General features: G+C 39.5%; 1 long non-coding RNA gene across 1 annotated transcript; it reads right to left on the bottom strand.

Annotated features, from left to right (window-relative positions):
* Window positions 1–1143: 1143 nt before the first annotated feature.
* On the bottom strand, window positions 1144–3430 carry LOC140010023 (uncharacterized). The gene is made up of 2 exons (XR_011817280.1): window positions 3015–3430; window positions 1144–1720 (listed from the first exon to the last, which is right to left on the bottom strand). It is a non-coding gene; the product is annotated as an uncharacterized lncRNA (long non-coding RNA).
* Between the last annotated feature and the right edge of the window lie 2315 nt (window positions 3431–5745).

A 5745-nucleotide genomic window follows, 5' to 3' on the forward strand; every position in this document is an offset into this window, starting at 1 on the left:
GATGATTCTTGAGACTCATACTGCTGAAAATTCATTGGCCCTGTTGTATAATTATAACTGGAGTTATCCCACCATCCTTAATCATACCCATTTGGATTAGGGTTATACCACGTTTGAGACCAGGGTGAAAAATCTCCATAATTATTGAGTGGGACACTCAGATTATCTTGATATTCGGGGCACATACCAGTTGAATGATCCCTGGGATAACAAATTTTACAGGTTGCAGTAGCCATTCTTTCTCTAATAGAGTTTAGTGTCTCTGAATATGCAAACTTAGCAAAAAAACAAGCCTTATTGCCTTCCCTGGAAACAAAATCCAATCGATCACCAAAATACGGAGTGTTAGAAGCCATAAACTATATAAAAAAAAATAAGAGGAAAATAAATAAAAATAATAAAAATAAGATGAATTCAAAAAGAAACAAATTAATCTGGCACCAGTCCCCGGCAGCGGCGCCAAAAATTGACAGGGTGTCGAGCCTGTGCAATAATAAATACCTGCTCAAATAAAATACAAATTCTGTATATAGCGGTAAGTAGGGTCGAATCCACAGGGACTGGGGATAATTTAATTTCTTCTCAAGTTCCAGATATGGGGGATTTTTGAAAATGAGAGTAACTAAATTACTTGGAATAAATTAAAATAAAATAAAATAACTACAACTCAAATAACTAATTATCACAATAAAAATAATAATGGACGAACTCTAGCCAAGAGACAAATTCGAAGATGGTTCACTTAATTCGATCACAGATGCAAGGATTATTCCAGTTACTATCTGATAAATTAGTTATAGTTGTCATACACGCGATAAACAACCAACTCTTTCTCAATTTGTCGATAGCCAAGGTACGACCGTTGACTATTTCTCTAATCAGGAAACAACCCTAGGTACGACCAAAGAAGTTCAATTCCCTAATTGCACGAATAATTAGAAGAGCCCAATTCTAACCAATCAACACGCTACGAGGGTCTCTTTAAGTTAGCCTGTCTATCTCCCTGATACAAACCCAATCATGCCAGTTGCCACCAGTTTAGAATAATTAAACAATTACGGATTTAACTACCCTAATTGGCTTCAGGTTATTGAATTAATCTAGAATCCGGGCCCTGGATAATCGAATAATAAAACAACCATATGAACATAAAGTAGAATGGAAATAAATAAAAACCAATTCGATCTCACAAATTTAGTAGAACCAAGTCCTCCGTTGTTCCTCGACTAGACGAAGGGATTTAATTCATCTTCATCGAGGAAATCCCATGCAAAAGTGCAGAAGTAATTATTGAAAACAAGCTATGTCTTCGTCGTCCCCCGAAGAAACGGAAAAAGGGCAAATAAATAAACGAAAGAATTGGACGAAACCAAAAGAACGAAGTTCCATATTCTAAAACAATTGCCTAACTTTTCTCCGTGGTCCCACCGGATAAGGAACAAGCACTGCCAAAGCTCCCTACGCTTCTTTCCTTCCAAAGCTAAAAATGACTCAATGCTTTCCCGTGGTCCCCCACGAATTGGGAGTCCAGGTACAAAGAGGAAACTTTGCCAGATTCCTTGTATTTCCTTTTTCTCTTGGTAGCAGGACTCCTAGTCAGCCAAAAGGGAGATGGGAATCCGTTTCTTCTCAGCAAAGTGGGCTAGGCTTGTGAAGTGTTTAGAAGTCTTCCATTTTATTCCAGAGAGTCCCTCCTTTTTGTACTTTTCTGCTCCACTCCCTGAAATTGGATCCAAATACCAAATATAAGTAAACATTACTAATTAAAACAATATTTGGCAAGGACAAAGGGGAAATTGATAATAAAATTACTAACAATTAACACCCTATCAAGGGTAGTTGTAAAAAATTTTAATACTTTTGGAGGACAGGGTTAGAAGGATTACAATCAAAATTCAGGAGCAAGAGCAAGACAATATTAAAATTTCTAAATTTTTACAGATTATTTTACAGTTTCTAAAAAATTGAGGGGTAGTCTGAATGTGGCTCTGCCACTGCCAAAGATGTTCAGTAAGTTGTGGACCGAAATTCTCAAAAACTTGTAGTGCCAGAAATGGCAATTTGGTTGGTTTTTGTGGTGCTTCCTTTTCATGAATGATAGAGAGCAAAAAGGAAAAGCTCTTTGTCCTACTAATATGCATATTTGTCTGGTTATTGAAAATCAAAGTTCAATGAGTGACAGGTGCCGAACCTGTGCAATAATAATAAATAAAACCTAACTACCACATAAAGCAGTCAATAATCAATTCGAGTACTGGAGCAGGGACTCTAGGTGTGCAATGGGTTACTTGATTCACCCTGTTCCCGAAGAGTTTGCTTAATCCGAAATACTTGAATTAATTATTTAACTGAATTTACTAACTTAGTAGACAGTGGTAAGCAGGGTCGTCTCCTCAGGGACTGGCGAGAAATTTATTTCTTTTCAAGTCAAGATTAATGGGGGGTTTTGGGATTAAACGACAACTAAATGAATTAAATGCAGAAAATAATTAATTAAAAGAAATACTTAGAGAAACTCTAGCCAAGGGTATACTTCAGAAATGGTTCATGCACTGATCATTGATGCAAAAATAATCCCAACATTTATTAATAGAGTGGTTATAGTTGTCTCGTACGCGCTAAACAACCAACCCTTCCTTAATTTATCGATAGCTAAGGTACGACTGTTAACTATTTCCCTAACCCAAAAACAACCCTAGGTACGACCGTAGGATTTAATTTCTGGTTTGCATTAATAATTAGAAAGGCCCAATCCTAATTAACAAACACGCTACGAGGGTTTGTTTAAATTAGATCGTATGTTCCCCTGACATAAACCCAATTACGCCAGCTGCTACTGAGATAGGGATAACGAACAATTACGGATTCAATTACCCCTAATTAGCAAAATAACCTACATGAATAATTAATTATTGCGCACTAATCAATCATCCAAACGAGTTATAACGGTTAAGAGCAGGAAACATATGAATATCAATAAATGAAGGAAGCAATTAAAATAAATTAGATCTCACAGTAATTGTTGAACCAAATCTTCAGTTGTCCCCTTGACTAGATTTGAGAAGCTAGTTCTCCATTAATGGAGAACAACCATGCAAAAGAACTAAGAAAAGAAAAACTAAAACTATGCTAAAAGCCTAAACTAAAACTCGTTTCTGCCGAGAGAGAGAGAGCGAGAGACCCCTGAAGCCAGCGAAGGGATTGTATTTATAGAGTCCTCGTGCGGCTGTCTCCAAAAGAGACCCAGTAGTCTTCCTGCTTTTGTGGGCCAGCACGTTTAGTCAAAGAAGGAACCCAATCAATTTAAATCCCAATTGAAGTCTTGCTGCCAAATGACTCTTCACGTGCAAATTGGCTAAGTCAGCATTGTTCCAGAATTGTCACCCGAGAAGGAATCTCCAAATATTTGGAAGTTTGCACGTGGCCAACAATCCCGCAAATCCGGCTTTGGACATCATACTTAGGCGTGCCCACGTCTAACTGACAGGAAAGCTTCAAAAGTTAATTTTCCAGCTCCTTTTGCCCCTAAATGTTGCAATTCGCATAGAACACAAAATCATAGTAAAATCCACCGATTAGTGCAGTATTTAGTCCAAATAAATAGGAAAAGCACGTGAGAAGACCGAATAAATTGCACTCTATCAATTACCCCCACACCTAGATCATGCTTGTCCTCAAGTATGAGAACAAAAAAAATCAAATAATCAAATTCAAATAATGGCTATTGCTCAAATCTTCTATTGCTAAGATACAATTAAAACATATGTCAAGTACTAGTGATTAAATTCCAAGAAATATCTCTCCATTTGTCTTTCAAGATCAAGGACTCTTTCAATTTATGACTAACTAATTTAAGAATACAGAATATTCAACTAGCATCCATAAGCAAATGGTTCAACTATTAAGCAAAATCTCAACATTAAAATTCAGGGATCAGCGGGTTAACAATTTATTCAAACACTTCCATATTTTTCACTATTAGCACATATATTTTTTTCTAGAATATCCCCACACATGAATGATGATTTTTTTTTTTTTTTTTTTTTTAGGGGGAACGCTTAGTTTTTAGCCATTCAAGCATTTTGACGCGAACTCCGACATTGGCCATATGAAGGAGCCCGGTTACTCAGCCATCATCGCTTAAAAACCACATACTCATAGCTATCGTCGCTTTTTGACGCGAAAGTCGACATTTGTGGTGAAGCCTCCCGGTTACTAGGCAACGATACTAGCGGAGTATAGCCTAATACTATTCATAAATAAGCACCAAAAATAAAATTAAATACCACACAAACCCGCTTCATTTCTTAAACATGGAGAACTAAGATTAATAGCTGAGCCAATTTGCACAAAAAATGCTAGACAAATATTTACAATACTTAGAAAAGTTAACCAAAAAGTGCAAAAGTCACAAAATCTCAAATATTCACCCAAGAGATACCCTTAAAATCAACCATGTCATACTCAACACCTTAAAGTGTAAAGTCTTAGCAATAGAAAAATTTGAAACATCTAACCATCGTTTATCAGGAATAATCACAAATAAGCACAAAGATAGGCAAAAATTGGACAAAATTCGACAAAGTCAAACAAAAAATTCCAACAAAAATGCCTACACTTGCATTTTTTTCAATAAAAAGCCAATATACTACCCCCCCCACACCTAAATCTTGCATTGCCCTCAATGTAAGCAAAGAAAGAGCAAAACAGAGATATTGGGGCAACGAAACTTCCCTTAAAACGGAGGAGGGCAGAACTGAATTACGGCTGGAGAGGGAAAGGCGGGCGGAAACCCACGTGATGGGGATACTGTGCTAAATTCTGGGCCATCCCACCCATTTGACGCTCCATCCGATCCATTCGAGTGTCCATTTGCTCTTGCCCTTATTTTTTTGGTTTAGTCATTGGAAATCAGAGGGCAAGGTGGAGGCAAGGAAATGGGATTCCAAAGAGGTCAACAAACAGCCAACAAAGCAAATGACAACTAAATACAGCTTCCAATCACAGACAAGTGCAGAAACGGCCGATGAACACACCCCCAAGAATTAATTAAACAGACAACTAGAGTAAAAACTTTCCCCAAATATCGCTGGTTGGGCACAACGTTAACCAAATAATCAACAATCAATCCACAGATATGCCACAGCACCCAAACAAGCACAAATTTTCTGTCCTCAACTAGCAAATCAAAAATCTGGCCTCAGCTAAGAAATTAAAATCTGGCATCAGCTAATAAAGAACTAGTAATCTGGCCTCAGCTACTTATTGACGGAAAAATAAAGAAAGAAATCACCGGAGGTTTGGAGTAGGCAGTGGATGACAGTGAAGAGAGCAGGGGTGGGCATTGGAGTGAAGGAAGGCGTCGCGCGTGCGCCGCACGCGCTTGGGCAGGCGCCTTGGGGTCGCTCGCCGCTGGGTCTCCCGCGCCTGGGCTTGACTGCGCGGAGACGAAAAGCACACTGCTGCGCCCCTGGTTGAGCGCGCGCCTGGGCTGCTAGTCGCTGGTGCTCTGGCCGCCTGCTGCGTGCGGCGGGCTTGAAGATTGCTCGCAACGGGTGGAGCTGCGCGCTCGGTCTGCTGTGCTCCACAAGCTGGGCTGCTGGAGAGCTGGAGTTGAGCTTGGGCGCAGAGGAGGGAGAGGACGTGCGAGAGTTGGTGGCGGAGCTTGCACGCGAAATGGCGTGGAGCGCAGGCGGCGGACCTGAGCCGAGATGCTGCGGCTGACAGCAGGAAAAAATAGGAGAA

Source organism: Coffea arabica, chromosome 6e (assembly GCF_036785885.1).
Source record: "Coffea arabica cultivar ET-39 chromosome 6e, Coffea Arabica ET-39 HiFi, whole genome shotgun sequence".
NCBI classification, from domain to species: Eukaryota; Viridiplantae; Streptophyta; class Magnoliopsida; order Gentianales; family Rubiaceae; genus Coffea; species Coffea arabica.